This window comes from Oryx dammah, unplaced genomic scaffold (assembly GCF_014754425.2).
Source record: "Oryx dammah isolate SB20612 unplaced genomic scaffold, SCBI_Odam_1.1 HiC_scaffold_17, whole genome shotgun sequence".
NCBI lineage: Eukaryota > Metazoa > Chordata > Mammalia > Artiodactyla > Bovidae > Oryx > Oryx dammah.
Genome location: NW_024070201.1, coordinates 55,415,300 through 55,435,596, shown reverse-complemented (window position 1 = coordinate 55,435,596; position 20,297 = coordinate 55,415,300). Strand labels below are relative to the sequence as shown.

Sequence of the window (20,297 nt, the reverse complement as noted above, 5' to 3'; positions counted from 1 at the left end):
ATCTATAAATTCATCTGTACTTTATAGAATTCTTGACCAAATGACACAATTCATGTGAAAACATTGAACATGGTTCTTGGCACCCTAGATACAATCCATAAATGGCATTGAAAGAATGAGTAATAGACTTTCAATAAATTTTCATATCTTTTTATTATCATATTTGGAAAAATTCAAGTTTTTTAGTTTAAGCCGTTCTTAGGTGTTTGTAATTTTCTATAGTTGTCTCTAGATCAATACAATTGCCCATTTCTTTGAGGATTTTTCTTGGAGAGTCCTTTGTGATAAGACATCTCATTTTCATACAGTTCCCAAGGGAACAGTGCTCACACAATGTTACTCATTTTAGAAAGTCTGGTAAAATTCCATTTGGCTACAAGTCTGTTATCTGAGCCTCAGGGAGGAAAGTCTGTGTTTTATGCTTTTACTTCGCTCTCAGCTGTATTTTGTAAACTGGGGTAGTGAAAAGAAAAAGGACTTTGAATTAACAGCTAAGATTTAGTCATTGTATATGTTATCCTCAGTGAGGAATTAAAGATGAACACAAACAATAAGAAAGTGTAAACGATTCAGCAGTGGCATTCTCCCTCTCATTTGCTTGGCTAATTGAATAAAGCTTAATGATTAGTAATCATTTCTGCTGAGAGAGTTGTTACTGGTGAGCATAGTCCATTGACTGGTTATTGATATACTTAGTTAAAGCATTGTTTTTTCTCAGTCATTCCAATTAGCAGATATTTTACTTTTCATGAGGGTGTTTTCTTCCTCCCAAAATATTTCAGTTTTGCTCCCGTGTTCTCAATGAGCCATTTGTTCTCTCTTCAATATTTTTTTCACCATTAGCTATGTTTTATTTCTTTTTTTTAGGTGTAATTTTTCTTTCTTTTCTTTTTTTTAGCCATGTTTTCTTTTCACAATGTCACGAATAACATTGTTTTACCTCTCAATTTCTATGAAAAAGTTGAGAGAGCTCTGTTTCTATACATTCAACATTCTAAGAAATCACTTGTTAATAGCAAAATTCGTGTCTGAGAATCTTCCTTTGTACTATCAAAAACCCACAGTTCTTTCTCTAAAAGATCTCCAAAAAGGGGTAACCTAGGATCTGATCACAAAGTGTTGAAAACTCTTCTGAACAAATGGCTGAACAGAAATGCAGATTGATCCATATGCCCATGAACCTAAAGACAGGGCTCAGGAAAATCATCAGTAAATGTACAAGTATAATTGAAATTGGGAAGAACCTTAGACATCTTCTGATTTTAAATCTTATTTTATAGATGGTGAATCTGGAATATTTTCAAAGGAAAGAAAAACCAGGTGATATCATCTACATGTCCACTCTAGAGATTTTCATTTCAGTATTAGTGAGGATTGATTGAATTATGGTGCATAAATAAATAACTGCAAAAGCTAAATGGCTTAAAGCAACTGAGGGGCATTTCTTACACATATGACATGTCCATTTTTTGTGGGCAGTGGGATCTGCTCAATGAATTTGAGAATCAAAACTGAACTTGGGGATTTATACTGATGAAGTCTCTACTGCCTCGCATATCACCAGATGCTGTGACAGAGTAAACATTGCTAATTATGCCTGGAAATTAAAGACTCCCATCTGTAAGTGTCACAAATCATCCCTGCTCATTTCATTAGTTAAGCAAGTCAATCATCATACATTCTTTCAAGGAGGCAGATAACTGCAATCCATTCATGTTATTGGGAGGATGAAACTGGAGGTATTTTTGAACTGTCTGAATGTCTGGAAATCCTTATTACTCCTACAGTCACTGACAATTTTCAGATGTGTGAACTCATAGACACAGATAGCAAACATAAAATATACTAAGGCATAATAAGTCCTTAACAATAAAATGTTTTGAGAATGTAATTATAGGAAATTCATTCTAGGAAACTGGCATGGAACTGAGTGCCTGAAACAGTTCTTCCAGCTCTCACCTGTCTGAATTAGTAAGACCCAAGCAGTTGTAGGATGTGTGTGTGTGTGTGTGTTAGTCACTCAGTTGTGTCTGACTCTTTGTGGCCGCCATAGACTGTAACCCGCCAGGCTCCTCTGTCCATGGAATTCTCCAGGCAAGAATATTGGACTGGGTTGCCATTCCCTTCTCCAGGGGTTATTTCTGATCCAGGGATCGAACCTGGGTGTCCTGCATTGTAGGCAGATTCTTTACCATCTGAGCTACCAGGGAAGCCCCTAGTTGCAGGATAAATGATATCAAGATATCTAAGGAAAGGCTCAGTTGGAAGGTGAGGAAATATTGAAACATAGGAATTAGAAGAAGAAAGCTGCCAACACCCCTCTAAGACCACACAAGGATTTGGCAGTGAAGATGGATGCCTTAGTGTCGGATAGAATATAACCAAAAATATTTGAGACCCACAGATAGTTCTCCTTGGCCGTCAAGCCATTTTTATATTGAAATTTGTCTTCCACATTTTTTTTTTCATAGAAAGAGAAAATGGACAGCTTAGGCTAATATGAATAGTTGCCATTTCAAAGTTAAGAGTTCTTGTTCTAATTCAACAAATTAGCTTCTAGTTTTGGAGAAGGCAATGGCACCCCACTCCATTACTCTTGCCTGGAAAATCCCATGGACGGAGGAGCCTGGTGGGTTGCAGTCCATGGAGTTGCTAAGAGTCAGGCATGACTGAGAGACTTCACTTTCCCTTTTCACTTTCATGCATTGGAGAAGGAAATGACAACCCACTCCAGTGTTCTTGCCTGGAGAATCCCAGGGACGAGGGAGCCTGGTGGGCTGCCGTCTCTGGGGTCGCACAGAGTTGGACATGACTGAAGTGACTTAGCAGCAGCAGCAGCTTCTAATTTACATGCATCAGTGTGGACCTTGCAAGGCAGTATCCCTTGGTGTTATCAACACTGAGAGACTGACATTTTCTGTGTCTCCAGGGCCAATACTTAAGATAAATCCACCCAGGAGATGCTGCTGAGTAAGACTTTCTCCTCACCAATATCTAAGCTCCTTTCTTGCTCATCCTTTAAAAGAGGTCTTGCCTTCTCCATTGGAAATGTTGTCTTCAAACTATGATATGCAGGGTGCTAGTTAACTTTCTTTCTTAATATGATCTCTTTTTGGCCAAAAGAATCTACACCAGTAACAGGTATTCCACTGATTGCAAGGCAAGCATCTCTTCATTAAAATTTAGCCTCTTCCTGAGACCTTCGCAAATGCAAATGTCCTTTCAGAGAAGCATTACTTTGTCACTAATGTTTACTGAGAATTTCTTATGGAGCAGACACTTTAATCATTGTTTTCTGTTCTATTTTGTTCCATCTTCACAAAACCGAATGAGGTAGATACTATTATTCTTACTTTATAGGTGAGGAAATTGGAGCTCAGAGAAAGAAGGTTGGTAACTTGTCCAAGTTTATTCAGCAGGTAATTAGCAAGGCTGGAATTGAAATGCAGTTCTGATTTCAAAATCAGAGCTCCCTTCCCTCACTTTGTAGCAATGAAGAGACCAAAAGCAACTGCAATAATCATTTACTCCCTTATTCAACAAGCATGTTTAAGAGCCCGCTATAAACACTTTGAGATGCTCCTCAGGGAGCTATTATTGTGGAACACAGACAAGAAGGAAATAAATTAGTGAGATGATTTCAGTTAGTGGTAAGTGCTGTAAAAAATTTACTAAAGAGGGAAATAGCGTGGAGAGAAATTTGTGTGAAACCATATTAGTTGTGCTGGTCAGGGAAAGCTTTTATTAAAAAAAAATTCTGCAGAAAATGCTCAAGCTGAGACAAGAATGATGAGACAGCCAGCCTTTGGGGGAGGATGAAAAACATTACTGGCAGAGAGAACAGAAGAATGGGAGAGAATATAAAAAATGTTTCAGGCAGGGAGAAGGGCAAAGCAAAATGGTTTGAGAGAGGGGTCATTGTGGTGCCCTTGAGGAAAAACCAGGCCGCTGCAGATGCGCTTGATCAGGCAGAGAATGCAAGGAGCGAGGTTAAGCAGATGGGCAGGAATCATTTAGGGCAGAAGAGGAGAGGCAAGGAGCAGCATCTGCTCTTGAATGAGAGTGAAAGAAACAAGAGGGAAAAACTGAGGAGTCTTGGGAGACAGAGTTTTATAGAAATATTTCTTTCCAAGGACAACCCTACTTCCTGGGATTCTTAATTTGTATCCCGCCCCCAAGATTCAGTGATATGTATTACAGATTTGGTTTTAGCTATGCAAACCATTGCATTCCTTCTGTTGAACACAAGACACAAGACTGTCTATAACCTTGGGTGCAGTTAGGTCAAACAGGCATATTACAAATGGCTGTTTGTAATTAAATGTTTTGCATTTCGAAAGATGTGTAACACACTGATGGTGGTTCAGGTGAACACACAGCTGAAAATGGGACTAAGTAAATGGTACCTGTGGATCTGAGGACATAAACTGATAAATATACCTCTCTAAGATTTTCCAGTGGTTCCCAGATTAACTCTGTACTGTGGATCTGAATCCTACGTATCTACCTTGAAATTAGGGGGTTTCTTGAAGTCTCCAGGCAAGTGATCTCAAAGATGGAATATGTTTCTTATCTTTTGGCTAAATTCTAGGAGACCCAGGGGGATCCCAGGGGACTTGCCTTGCTATTGTCTTGTGAGTGCATGCCTGCATAAACCTTTTCCTTCAAGCCAGCATACTTAGACAAAGTAATTGATAGTTCTATTTTCTGATTTGTTGTTTAACAAATGAAGTACTCTCCAGACTGTTTGGATACCTTAACAAAAGACTTAAACATATGTGTGGGAAAACAGATTTAGAATTTGAAAATATACTGTGGAAGATGAATTTAGAGTGTGGCTGGAAGAAAATATATACTACACTGAACTGTCCTAAAAAACCTGGTCCAATGTGTGCAATTGTGGACAAATTTGCACTTGAGAAGTATATTACGTGTCTTTTGTTCCCTTGAAACTAACTCCTAAAATCCCACATTCCCTTCTCATCCAGATGTATTTATGAATTTTTGTACATCTCTGAATGCCCAGTACCTTTGTCAGGATTTGCTGTCTAAATTGGGAGCACAAGTGACCTTTCCTCCCCACGGAAGACCTACTATTCAAGTGGGCTCAACCACCTATTTACTCTTCCTCTCAGTAACCCCTCAAGATGAATGGAGGTTGCACAATCTCCCGGCAAGGAAACCAGATGGATTAAACAGTCAAGAGAGAGAGTTAACTCAACAATTCCCTGAGGTCTGGGCCGAAGACAACCTCCCTCCCTACCCTCCCCCACAGGTTAGCAAAACAAGTCCCACTGGTAATAGAACTCAAACCTGGTACAATTATGTCAGCACCCGCCTTGGGCCTGCCAGACCTTGCTTAGCTGTTTACTCTTTATGTGATTGAAAAGGACAAAGTAGCTATGGGACTGTAGTCCCAGACTATGGGGACGTGGGATAGACTAGTGACTTATCTCTAATCAGCTGGACAGTGTTGCCGCTGGGTGGCTGGGATGCTTATGGGCAGTTGCTGCAGTTGCCTTATTGGTCCAGGAGGCAACCAAGCTGACTTTGGGCCAAGATTTTTTCGTAAAAGTCCTGAATGAGGTCAACACTCTCCTGCGAGGGGACCCCCATAAATGGCTGTCGACATCCCGGATTACTCAATACCAGGGACTGTTATGTGAGAACCCCATGTTACTGCTGAGCCTTGTCAGGCCCTAAATCTGGCCACTCTCTTTCTTGTGGGAGAAGGTGGGCCCTCACATGATTGCAAGGAAATATGCCAGCAGACCTGACTCGAGAGACCAGCCAATCCCGGACCCAAATTTGGTCGTGAACACCAATGGCACCAGCCTGGTGAAACAAGGACAGTGATTGTCGGGATACGCAGTGGTCACGGAAGAAACCATTGCGGAGGCTAGCTCTCTGCCATCACACTGGTCTGCTCAACAGGCCGAACTATAGGCTCTAACCCAGGCCCTCCAGCTGTCAAAAGGTAAGAAGACAAACATTTACACAGACTCCAGGCATGCTTTTGCCACACTACAGGGCTCTGTATAAGGAGAGAGGCCTTTGACAGCTAGTGAAAAAGATATTAAAAATAAGGAAGAAATTAAGACCCTATTAGATGCTGCCTGGGAACCAGAAAGGGTTGCAGTCATACACTGCTGAGGACGTCAAAAAGAGGATACCCCCTGGGCTCAGGGAACAGACTGGCAGATAAGACTGCTAAACAAGCAGACGAGGGCTTGGGGGTGACCACTGAAGCCCCTATTAAAGCTCTCATATTGGCGGAGCTACCTGAGCTAACGCTGCTGCTGCTGCTGCTGCTAAGTTGCTTCAGTCATGTCCAACTCTGTGCGACCCCAGAGATGGCAGCCCACCAGGCTCCCCCGTCCCTGGGATTCTCCAGGCAAGAACACTGGAGTGGGTTGCCATTTCCTTCTCCAATGCATGAAAGTGAAAAGTGAAAGCGAAGTTGCTCAGTCGTGTCCTACTCCTAGCGACCCCATGGACTGCAGCCTACGAGGCTCCTCTGTCCATGGGATTTTCCAGGCAAGAGTACTGGAGTGAGGTGCCATTGCTAGACTCTCTGAAATACACTGAAGCCCAAAACCAACTAGCCAAAGCAGAAGAGGCCATCAAGACTGAAAAGGGATGGTAGGAATTGCCAAGTGGCAAATTATTGGTATTGGAGGAGCTGGCGCCCACTCTGGTAAGCCAAGCACACAAAGCAACTCATCTAGGCCATGATAAACTGTAAGAGCTAATTTGAAAGTATTTCTTGGTTCCCTGCCTCTCTTCCCTATGCAGGACAAAATCTCAGAACTGCACTGGCTGCTCACAGGTCAATGTTGCCTCTCGGCACAGAAACCTCCAGGGAATCAGGTAAAAGGCACGCTGCCTTTTGAACACCTGGAAGTGGACTTCACTGAAATGAAACCTCACCAACACCACCATTACCTGCTGGTCATAGTATGTACATTCTCGGGATGGGTAGAAGCTTTTCCTACCCGGACTGAAAGAGCATCAAAAGTAGCTTGGTGCCTGCTTAGGGAGATAGATCCCAATTTTGGCTTTCCCACCAGCATTGGATCAGTCAATGGCCTGGCTTTCATAGCTGATTTAGTATAACAAGTAAGCAAAACTTTAAACATCAAGTGGAAATTACATAAAGCATATAGGCCCCAGAGTTCTGGGATGGTGGAAGGAACCAATCGGACACTTAAAGAGACACTCTCCAAGTGGATCTTAGAGAATGACTGTTCCTGGGTGGACTTGTTTCTGACAGCTCTGCTCAGACTCAGGATGATCCCACAGTCCCATGGCTCTTCTCCATACAAAATTGTGTATGGGAGATCCCCTCCCATAATAAAACAGGTGTCAACAAATTTGCCTCAGGTGAGGGGAGATGAGATTTCACAGCAGATGGAACAACTGGGTAAGGTAATAAATCAGGTAACTAAGTTTGTACAAGAAAGGGTGCCATTCCCCCTTGGGGAACAGATTCACGAATATGTGCCTGGGGATCAGGTGTGGTCAAGGACTGGAAACACGAATCCTTGGCCCAACATTGGAAGGGTCCATATACTGTTGTTCTAACCAGCCCAACTTTAGTTAAAGTTGCAGGTGTCACTCCCTAGATCCACCACATGAGGGTGAAGACAGCATACCACGCAGACCTGGAGGACGCCGAGCGGACTACACAACAGGACCCCACTGTTCCCCGTAAAACCAAGATCATCTTAAAGAAGAAAACGAGATGAAGCTCTACAATCAACTGCTGCTACAAGGACTTGCTGGTATCATCTTGAGACTAATCATAGTTTCAGTACAAAGAGGGACCTGTGCTATAATTAAATTTGAACGTTGTGTATATATTCCTGATTTATCTGGCTATATATCAGCCATCCTAGATGACATGAAAGGCCAGGTAAAACTTATGTCTGATGATAATCTTCCTTTTTGGACTTCGCTCCTATCTTGGGTGAAGGGTGATGTGTGGAAAACTATATTTACCATTGTTATAGTTGCCTTGATAGTTCTGCTTTGTGGACCCTTTATTTTACAATGTATTATGAACTTTGCAACCCAAAGTTTGATGTCGTTCTCCCAAATTGGAAGTCAGAGAGTCAAGGTGCAATATATCCCTATGAATGATGCTCATACTATGAGTTAAGAGCATCAAGAGGGGGGAATGAAGGAGGAAACAGACAGAACAGGCTCCTTCTTGAAAGCAGGACTCCATGTTGGGCTGGACTGTGGACTTTGAGCTATATTCCCAGTATCTATGGAAATGACATACCAACTGGAAAACCAGGCCCCCTGGATGGAAGAGCCCCAGGGCCTGTACCTAGACTCTCTGTTGCCTAAAAGAATACCCTAATTATCTATGTAACTGAATAGAATCATAAATTCTACATGCTTATTGGGGTATGACCACAGGCTTATTGATAATTATCCACTGTTTACTACCTCGGCTTAAGAGTTAACTTTGATTGTATCTTTCTTTTCCTTTGTTCAGTCTAGTTTCAGGGAATTTGGGGAGGTGGGTTTGGGCACATACACTTAGGGCATATAAGGTTTTCACAAAAATTGGTCCGGGTCCTTGGCTAAGAGGAGACTCTGCCTTGGGCCCGCCGATGTAATAAACTGCACTCCACTATCTGCATTGTCCTTCTGAGTGAGTTTGTTTCCCAGAATGCGTGGCTACAACATTCACAATACTTTTTGTTTGTTCTCAGCTTTATAGGGTTCTATAACATTCTTTGTTTTTCTTTCATGATCATTTTTCCAATTAGCTCACAAGACTCTGATGGCGTTTTTGGCAGAAAGAGGGTGGCTTCTCACTCACTGCATGATTTGAGCAGTGGGAAAAGAGAGTTAACACACCATTTATATAAAACATTTGGGAAATAATGATTTGTGGGTTCATTATTTGTCTAGCCAAATTTCAATTTCTCAAAATGCTCTATTTTTTCCTACTTCTGAGAAAGTCATCTTGAGTATCAAAAGTCACTAAAAATGCTTCGTCCAGACATGTGTACTTGATTTGCAAATGTAGGAGTGAATTTTAATTTTGAGATGCTTTTAGACAGATAAACTAGCAATATAAAAACATCTCAATGGAAACGTTGTTTTACTCTTAACAGAATACTTAAAAGGGTTGGGTTGGCCCATTAATGGCTTTTAAAAAATTGATAAACACAGAGCTTTGAGACAGAAATACAAACGGAAAGCTGGAATTCATTTATTTTATAGTACATTAGTGTTACTTGGTTATTTTCATGAGCCCAGTCATGAATATATATAGAATGAGATTTTAAAAATATTTCATACTTCCTTACTTATTATAAGGATTATTATTATTAATTTCTACACAGTCCATGGAATTCTCCAGGCTGGAATACTGAAATGGGTTGCCTTTCCCTTCTCCAGGGGATCTTCACAACCCAGGGATCAAACCCAGGTCTCCCACATTGACTCATGTCTCCCACATTGCAGGCAGATTCTCTACCAGCTGAGCCATAAGGGAAGTCTGCCTTATCAATAAATGATGTTTAAATATTTTTATTATAACTTACCATATTTGATATGTTACTAAATTAACATTAATGATAAATACCAGCCACAGAATAATTGTGACATATCACATGAGTATACCAATTTATGGATTTCTCAGTGAGTTTAGAAATAAAAGAAATCATTAATAGAGATTATGGCTATATAATTCTGGTAATGAAGGTCTTTGTTTCATATTTAAGGAAATGCTTTTATTTGTATCACTGTCTTTTCTTATAAAATTTTACATGACCATAAAATTTTAAATAATATGGAACTACATAAATAAAGTGCATGACTAAAGTTCTCTCTTTACTCTCTTGTCCCCAAAGAAATGTGCCAGAGAGAATCATGGTAACAGTTTGGATAATATATTTCCAGATTTTTAATGTTTATATAGACTTACATAAAGGTATGCCTATACACACAGTTAATATACATGTACACATATGTACATGAGGCATGTATAAGTTCATGCGTGTACACAAGAAATGAGATTATATTACGTTCACAATTCTACAACTTGCTTTTTCACTTGAACTGTAGTAAACATTCCCTATGAGTACATGTAGTAATGCCTTACTATTTTCAACCACTGATACTGAAATATGAGATTCTGTTTTTTACTTCTCCACTTGATAAACCTGGACAAGATTAAGTCCTGCCTTTAGGAAGAAATGGAGAACCCTAGGTCCAGTAGGTGCGAATGTAAATAGTGATGATATGAACAGTTTTAACAGTTTTTCCAGGAATTTAGGCAGTATATAACAAAGTTTTAATATGCAATGCCTTTGGCTTGGAAATTTTCCTTTCATTTTCTAGCATACAGAAATAATTTTCTTATTCACGATGATATATGCAAAGAGATATTGACTGCAGCACTCTCTGAATTTAAAATTTTAAGAAGGTAAACAATGTAATAGCTAACAGCGTGGTGGAATGGCTATATTAACTGCTATCTATCCTTTTATTTCTCACATTTTGCCAGTTGGTTGGACTCCAGCTGTTCTAGACACGGCTTGGCTGAAGTTTATAAGCCTGGTTCATGTCTTCTCCATGGGTCTCCCGCCCTCTTTGGACCAGTGACTTGTTCTTCATCCTCTTTGGACCTGAGACTTTTCTTCTCATGGTAAAAAGCAGAAGTGCAAGAGAGCCAGCCAATCCACCTAAATGGTATTTGTGTTCTTGCCAACATTCCATATGCCAAAGCAAGTCCCATAGTTGATCCCAACATGAATGCAGGGTTCATGCCATTTTCTTCCAGTTTATGGAGGCAGACAAGGGGGAGGGAGTGACCATTTGCAAATAATTTAATGAAATATAATAATACAAACTATTTTAAATGAATTGTCCAAGCTTCCAGTAAATTTTAGGTACAAAGAAGTCCAGTCTAGTCTAGTTGAATTTAAATCTTCAATGTCATATTCAACTTACTGCTTCTGTTGTACTCTTCTGCATCCGATTTCAGCGTGATTTAGAGCAGGAGCACATGTTATATCTCTTCATTCCCTATTTTCCCTTTCTTATTCTCTCTATTATGGAAAAAGATGGAATAGTACAAGCATCTGTACCTTAGCAGGTCACAGCAATTCTCCGTATCTCTGGGGAGTCAATGAATCACTGGCTAAGATTGACTGGCTGCTGGTACCCTTGTAAGGCAAGCATGCATATACCGACTCTTGTGGGATCAAAAGGGCCCTTTGAGGTTTCCTTACTGCCAACTTTTTATTATGAGATTCTTTCTAGCTTAACTGTTTGGAACCCATTCAGCCTATGCTCCTGGTTGTTTATCGCACAGCTTCTTGATGCTCTTGATATCTCACTGCATGCCCAACCCTTTTGGGTGTGTTACCAGCAAGATATTTCCTGTTCAATTACCATTTGACATGTTCACTTAACCTGGAAGATTTCACACACCTTTACCAAGTCTCACCACTGATACCTCTTTCTCCTGGTTGCCATCTCTCCTCAGTCCTTTTGCCTTGCAGTTTAGTATGTGCCTTACGTAAGCAAAGGTCCAACCAGGGGATGAGACGACAGTTTTCTGTTGCTACGGAACCGTCAGGCTCTCAGATTGTTCTCTACGTACTCTCCTCACTTGCTGCGGGGTAAAGTTAGGAGGCATCACTCTCTTCCTTCCGAGACGCTGGAGTTGGGGAGTCAGTGACTCCCTAATCCCATATACCTGTAGCTCTTTGTCTGTTTGTTTAGGATGGAGGTGGCAGGGAATAGAGGAAGATGACTCGGGTAGCCGAGACATGGTTTGTATCTGGCAGAGCCAGATCTACTGCTTTTAAATAAGCCTTGGAGAGAATTTGGCTCACCTTTGTTTTTTGTTCTTTTTAAAGAAAATGTGGTACATATATACACTTTTATACATATATACAATTCAGCCATAAAAAGGAATGAATATGATTCAGTTCTAGTGAGGTGTATACAGCTTGTTATACAGAGGTGAAGTAAGTCAGAAAGAAAAATAAATATCATATATTAACGTTTAGCAGAGGAGCCTGGCAGGCTACAGTCCAGGGGGCCTCAAAGGGTCGGACATGACTGAGCGACTAAGCACAGCACAGCATACGGAATCCAGAAAACTGGAACTGATGAACCGATTTGCAGGGAAGAAGTGGAGACACAGGTGTGGAGAACAGACCTGTGAACATAATGGGAGAACGTGAGAGTGGGATGAATGGAGAAAGAAGCGTCGACATATATGCACTATCATGTGCAAAACAGATAGCTGGTGAGAAGTTGTTCACCCAACACGATAAAGCAATTTTCCTATAATTAAAAAATAAATCAAAAAAATAAAGTGTGGGGTACTTGTCATGTTGCCATCTGCATAGGCTCTCAAGAGTCAATTCTAAGGAAATGGTGGAAAAGTCCATTCCATTTCGTATTATTTAGTATGTGTGAAACTGACATTTCCAGTCAAGAGCAGAATTGCTACTAGGGAAATTGTTCCACCTGCAGGGTATAATTTGAGTGCCCTGGAAAGATCATGTCTTGGATAAAAATGCACAGTCTTAAAATTCTAAGTTGGTGGTATCCTAGGGTAAGCATTGTTTCCAAAAGGACTAAACCAAGAGAATATTTTAATCCCTTCTATTCTCAGTTCAGTTGTCTGGCACCCTGTGTCCAGGTGGTTCAGAATTGGGTGGCTAGTTGGAACCTTTCTGAGAGGCAAGATGAAAGGATATCATTTAAACTTACCAAATATAACACCAGCTGTAGCCTTCCCAGAAGAAATGCTCTAATCAAAACAAGGGAATCATCATTCTTTTTGACACCTTGTAAATAACATTATTGACTCTGAGCTGGACTTCTGCCTGCTGATCATGATGGGGAAGAAGAAGGGTACTGGAAATCAGAGAAATCTACATTCTAAGCCAAGTTCAGTGTCTTCATCTGAAAATTGAGAATCATAGTAAGAACCTGATAGCATCATTGTAGTTAAATGATATAAAGTATATAAAGGTCTTAGCACACTGTATGTGCTTACTAAATGGCTACTATTATTTATAAAAGCATGAAAGCAGATAACTGAGTTGGGACTACATATAGATACAACTTAGAGAATATCCGCTATGGTCTTCTAATATCTGCTATCAGTCATACACTGCAGAAACTTTTAATTTTGTTTGAAAAACTCTCTCTTTTTACAAGTCCCAATTTTGAAGGACCTATAAATAATATTGATTGTTCTTTAATATATTAGACTCTAATGGGCTAGCTAGCCAAAATGAAAAATAATATGTTATATTTTATGAAGCAAAGCCCAGGAAAGATGGTCTTGGATGACAACCAACATATACTGGTCTACAACATTATGATTGTTTTCATTTTTCATTATTTCCTTCTATTCATGCCAATGCACACACACTCAGTGCCATACAATAGTCAGTGCCTTTTCTTCCCTATAGTTACCAACTGAAGAATGGCTAGCTTTATGTATAATGCAGTTGTTTAATACGCACCCACAGATTCAAGCATGAAGAGGAAGAACCTCACACAGCTTTGCTTGGGACTTGTTTCTTTTATACTCCAGGAAAATGAAGAGCCAATTTGTTGGAAAAGATCTTGCTGCTGGCAAGGATTGAAGAAAAAAGAAGGAAGTAGCAGAGAGAGTTACATAGCTTCACGGACTCAATGGATATGAATTTGAGCAAACTCCAAGAAATAGTGGAGGACAGAGGAGCCTGGTGTGCTGCAGCTCATGGAGTTGCAAAGAGTCAGATACAGCTTAGTGACTGAACAATAACAACAACAAGAATGAATACCAGGGAACACATGTGCTCCAGCATCACAGCACTTCTGGCTCACGGCCTGCTATCATGTGATTTTCCAAAATGATTTTTGATCCTTGGCATTCGTCTTCAAGGGAAGCAACACACTACACTGGAAAGATTGGAAAGAACACGAGATCTGGACCCTGTGGTGGAAGTCACCAGCTGTCACCCCAGAGTCACTCTTCCCACGTTTTCTAGCATCCCCTCACAGTTAAGTGTGCCCATGTGACTTCATTTTTGCTAATGCAGTTTGATTAGGAATAATGACTCTCCTCCTAAAGCTGACTACATGAGTTCTCCAGTGTGTTCTTTGGTGTTCTTTCTGGTACATGATGATGAAGATTTAAAAGGTTATAATAGATCCACAAGACAGAAGAAATTTAGACCAGTGATGACCATATAAAGGAGAGTTGCCCCACTGACTCAAATGATGCTCCTAGGACACCTGTGTGAATGGGAGGCTTCTATTGTGTTAAGCCACTGAAAGTTTGGGGGTTAGTATCATTGCAGCTTAATCAAACTAATATATAATCAGGTAGACTTAAGCCTTAAATCTTACCTTTTACTAGATATTTAGTGTTGGGCTCTTCACTTATCCTATTTTATCCTCTTACTTTGTGTGAAATATAGATACAAACTAGGTCCACTACAAATTCTTACTAGAATTTAGAAAAGGTAGGTAAAGCTATAAAACCATTTTTCCTATCTATTTTGGACCTGGGAGCACAGGATGAGATTAATCATAGTCTTTAGCTATGAAGCACTCTCATCACTGGCTCATGAATGGTTGTATTTGTTTTGTTGTTTATTTGTTTATAATTATTCATTTATTTCCAATAATAACAGAAACACTTGAGGACTCACTATTTAATGTAAGAACTAGAATATAGCTTAAAACTACCTTTTACTCACCCATTAGGGATAGATTACAGTTATTTGGCATAACCAAATGTCAGGCCAGAGGAGAAGACTTTGGTTCTTAGGTTGTGGGCTTTTAATCTGTATGTTTAAGGATGTTCCAGCTCCTCTGCCAACGTGATCAGATTCCAGAATAAAATGGCAAAGCAATTTAGCAAAACTTTTAGTCCAGCCCTATCTTGATAGTTAGTAGAGGGTACCATTAGCCTTTCCCCTGTAGGGGTCAGGAGGTAAGGGTCCCAATCTATCAGTTGCAGCTGTATGATGATATGATGAATGATAGAATTTGCCTCTTGGCATGAGTATTCATGTTTATAGAAGCACGAGTCTATCACAGGCATTTCAGAGTGTTGGGTTCTAAGTCTGGCATAAATGGGATTGATGTCACCCTAAGAATTTGACTGAGCTTCCCTTGTGGCTCAGCTGGTAAAGAATCTGCCTGCAATGCGGGAGACCTGGGTTCGATCCTTGGGTTGGGAAGATCCCCTGGAGAAGGGAAAGGCTACCCACTCCAGTATCCCGGCCTGGAGAATTCCATGGACTGTATAGTCCATGGGGTTGCAAAGAGTCAGACATGACTGAGTGACTTACACTTCCACTTTCACTTTAAGTATTTGACTAATGCTTGTTTCTATGAAGCTTTGCAGGAAGCCAGCTCTTTTTTAGGGAGATAAGCCTACAGTGAATTGGTCTTAAAGAGTTAATATGAGAAAACCTATTATCTAAATTCTCAACATTTGGCACTAGTCAAAAATCATTACTCTTATTATTATTTTGCCAATTAAATGGATCTAAATGGCATCTTTATATTGTGATTTGTATTTTCCAGGTATTTGATGATACTGAATCTTTCTCTGTATGTATAGGGCAACATGTGTTTCCTTAGCCTGAAAATGTATGCTTATGCCTTAAACTACTTATTAATGTGCAATTTGCCCTTTCCTTATGATTTCCCACAGTTCTTTATATGTTTTTATTTCCTTTTTATTGGTTGTACATGTTGAAAATATCTTTTTCCAGTTCACAACATGTATTTTCACTTTCTTTAGTGTCTCCTGATTAACAAGTGGTCTTAATTTTAATATAGTAAAATTCATTCATTTTTTTTTCAGTTATAACAACACATTTTATGTTTTAAGAAATTCTCTCTTCCTTGAGGTCAGAAAGAAATTCACTTGCATTTCCCACTAAAATCTTTACTTTTGACATTTAGTTCTCTAATCCATCTGGAATTGATTTTTGTGGGGCAGGCAGAAATCCAATTTTATTTTTGGCCATATGGATAACCAATTTGCAAAGGTCTTTCTATTACATCATTTGTACTTTAGGGATTTGAGTTTGACATTCTACCTGGGTTAACATCTTGCATGATATAGAAGGGGCCTCATTATTTCTTCCCGTAGACAAAGTCTCCCCATCATAACTAAGCAGGAAAAGGTTCTGTCTTCACCATGGCTAATTTTTATTTTACTTTTAGTGAGGTTGATTAAAGTTTTTGTTTCTTAAGTTTTTCTTAGTGTCGATATTATTTGATTTGCTTTGCTCTAAATCATAGCTTTTTAAGTTCTTTCAGGTTGACTTTTCAGAACCGGGCCATATATTATTGCCAGCAAATCCTTTCTCCCGGTTCACAATCAGTGAAGAAAGATGAATCATGTGTTCATTGAGGATCTCATCTCCCTCCATTGAGATTTTATCCAGGATATTCAAGGGTCACTTTGAAGAAAGAATACATTTGAGTGTTCTGCAAAGTTGGGGAAGGATGCACTGGTTCGAGAGTGAAAAGCTGCTGAGATGGTGTGGTCTGCATGGTGTATGTGTACACGTGTGGGGTGGTGTTTAGTGAGTTCTGTGGACTCACTGATGAAATGCAAATGTCTGTGGTCAGCAAGATCTGGTAGTTTCCAATGATAGTTCTCTCTCTCTCTCTCAAGGTTCATTCTCAGGAAAAAGTGAAAATACTACTTGACTAAGTTAGCATGTAGTCTCATTTTGGTAAACTTTTGAGCCACATAAATATGGACTGCCTTTTTTAAAAAAAAAAATCAAAGTCTATCTTTATTATTTTTAAAAGTATCTTATTGAATAAGTGTCTTAGAAAGAAGTGTTTTCCACAAGCATAACTTCAATCTCTCATTTTTATTTAACAGACTTTTGCACAACTGCCGAGTAGCATTGATCTAATGCTAGGATAAGGGAGGTACTATAGAAAATCAGAAACAGAGAGAGAAAACCTTTTTTATTTTTTTTTCTGAGCTTCAGGACAACAAAAACCAATTTGTGCTATTATCTGTAATTCAGCATACGTTTAGCATACTGAATGTTTTCAGCATACATTCTTCCATCTTATTCTGCAAATCAGTGTTGCCATTGAATCAGAGTCTGTAGTGAAACCAGAGCCCTGAACTGCACTGCAGTCTGTTACAGCCACTTCATGATGACACACCACCTACAAACACAGGCAGTTTCTTTGGAATAACATTTTACTTGGAAATCCTTGCCAGAAATCCTAGTAATGCAGTGTAGCACGTAATTTATCTAAGAAGAGTTTAAATAAAGAGTTGCTGAAATCTTATCTGTCAAGATTCCAGAATATAATCTTGTGAGCACAGTTTTCTGAATGGTGGTCAAATATTCTAGTTTTATAGTTGCTGTGGGTCAGAGAAAAGGCCTATTCAATTCATTTCAACTTGATTTGACTTGATTCAATTCAATGCAGTTCAATTCAACTGCAGTTGAACATACAATAGTTCCATTATGTGAACTTTATTGAGAACCTAATATGTACAACTCAGTGTTCTGGGGAATGTGAAGAGAAACTGTTTTGCTGTATTCATTTTACATGAGGAGACTGAAAGCTCCTTGGTAACAGCAATAAAAATTCCTCTGTTTACTTTAAGCAAAAGGATTTAGTGAAAGGGTTCAGAGGGTCACAGAACATAGAGTATTATCTTGCCATTTACAACACCCATATAAGCATATAGAGAAGGCAATGGCACCCCACTCCAGTATTCTTGCCTAGGAAATCCCATGGACAGAGGAGCCAGGCAGGCTATGGTCCATGGGGTTGTGAATAGTCAGACATGATTTAGCGACTAAACAACAACAACATAAGCAAATAGCCATATAAGCAAAATTCATACAACCATGAGTAACTTAAGAGTGCACTTATCATTGAACATTTGCCCTTATTTCCAGATATTCATTTTTGTATGATATACAGCAAAATAAAAAAAAAGTTTATAAAAGCAGCTCTGACTATGTGGATCCTTGTTTACACATTTTAGAATCTAGATTAAAATTTTTGAGAAAACATGGGTAAAGTGTTAGCCTTTTATTATTTTCTTCTATGAAGAATCTGTTGATTTGTTCCATGTATTAAGCATTACGTTCGTTTATCTCGTAGCTAAAGAAAGAAAGAAAGTGGAGTTGCTCAGTCGTGTCTGACTCTTTGCTACCCCATGGACTGTCACCTACCAGTCTCTTCAGTCCATGGGATTTTCCACAAGACTGCTGGAGTGGGCTGCCATTTCCTTCTCCAGGGGATCTTCCCAACACAGGGATCGAACTCAGGTCTCCTGCATCACAGACAGGTGCTTTACCATCTGAGCCCCTGGGGAAGACTCGTAGCTAATGAGGTAGTTAAATATGAACAATTGAGTACAATGTTGAAATATTCAATGTGCTTGAGTTCGTGGTTTTGATAAATCTCATAGCTGGCCATGCCATGGAGTCATGTCAGAGAAACCTGACTACTAGTGTTAAAGATTACCTGGCCAAGATCTCAAACTCAAGATTTTTATTGAAAATATTCTCAAATGCAATAAAAAGGTAGCAAGGAGACCAGGCTCAGGAATGAGGTAATATAATGTAATATGTTATATAATATAGTATAATATAATACAATATGTTAAACATTATATACTGTGTATACATATTGTATAAAATGCACATATAATACATGTATCAATCCAGAGGTCTAAAAACACAGAATGGTTGAATCATTTAGTAAATACTCCCAGCTGGAAATAATGTGCTGTGTGCTGGTGATATAGTAGATACTGCCACTCTATCTTCCCCTGTGATAAGAATGATTGCTCCTTAAAGTCCCCAAAGCATCTGATTTGTTGAGATTTGGTCACAGTGCAATCCTAACTGAGCCAGAGTCTGGTCTAGAATTAGAGGTGGGCACTTGCAAGCCAGGAATTACCCTTCCACCAACTTCAAAAACAATGGAGGAAGGTGATTTCCCTGAAAGAAACTGGGTATAGTTATAAAAGGGATGACTAGGAACTTCCTAGTGCAAGCAAGGTGGGCATTTTCGTATTGCATAGAGAATGAGGAGCAGGAAGGGACCATCAAATTTGGAGGTGAATTAGATCATTATTGTTGCTGATAGATGGGGCAACAAGGAAGTGCCCTCAAAAAGCACACAGAAAATGAAATAATATGGCCACATGAGGATTAAACTATAACATGAACACTTGAGGTTTGATCTGTCAGGGACAGACAAAGCTACATAAAGGAGAAAGCGTGCCTTTTAGGCTGGTAAGACAGGACTGAAACCTGATTGAAGGCATTACCTTATCTAAGAAAAGAATGTATCGAGAGATGTTGCCCAGCAGAGAGAAGCAGAGAGACACAAGCCAGAGGAGGGAGTGCTCTGATTAGATGGTATAAACATCCATTTCTAACAGGCAGATGCGTTCTTATCCTGGAAGCAGACACACTGGTGTCATTATACATTCCAATCACCAAAGCTGACGACAATACATCCAGTGGTTTGCTGATCAATGATATTTCCTGATAAATTCTGCAGGGAAAGAATGTGCAATAGGAAGAGATTGTCCTAAAGTTCTATTTCTTTTTTTTTTTCCTTTTTAAAGAAATAAAAAGAAAAAAAAGAAAGGAAAAGAAATAGAGTGTTTGGTTGCATTGGATCTTAGCTGCAGCTTGGGCTTCTCTCTAGCTGTGGCACATGGGCTACAAAGCATGTGTGGGCTCAGCAGTCGTGGCGCTTGGGCTTTAGTTACCCAGTGGTTTGTGGGAACCTAACTTCCCAACCAGGGATGGACCCTGCATCTCCTGCATTGCAAGGTGGATTCTTAGTCACTGGACTGACTACCAGGGATATCCTCCAAACCAACCTTTAAACAAAGATCAAACAGTGATTTAAAGAAAAATTTAAAAATAGAAACTCAAGATGTATACATATACATGTAGATATAGATACAGATATGCCTGTGGGCTTCCCTGCTAGCTTAGTTGGTAAAGAATCTACCTGCCATGCAGGAGACCCTGGTTCAATTCCAGGGTTGGGAAGATCCTCTGGAGAAGGGATAGGTTACCCACTCCAGTATTCATGAGCTTCCCAGTAGCTCAGATGGTAAAGAATCTGCTTGCAAAGAGGAAGACCTGGGTTTGATCCCTAGGTTAGGAAGATCCCTTGGAGGAGGACATGGCAACCTCTCTCCAGTATTCTTACCTGGAGAATCCCCATGGATAGAGGAGCCTGGCGGGCTACAGCCCATGGGTTTGCAGAGTCGG

At 39.7% G+C, this 20,297-nt stretch overlaps 1 non-coding gene across 1 annotated transcript; it reads left to right on the top strand.

The window, feature by feature from the left end:
• Window positions 1-20,000: 20,000 nt before the first annotated feature.
• Window positions 20,001-20,072, top strand: TRNAG-GCC. The gene has a single exon. It is a non-coding gene; the product is annotated as a tRNA-Gly (tRNA).
• The last annotated feature ends 225 nt before the right edge of the window (window positions 20,073-20,297 follow it).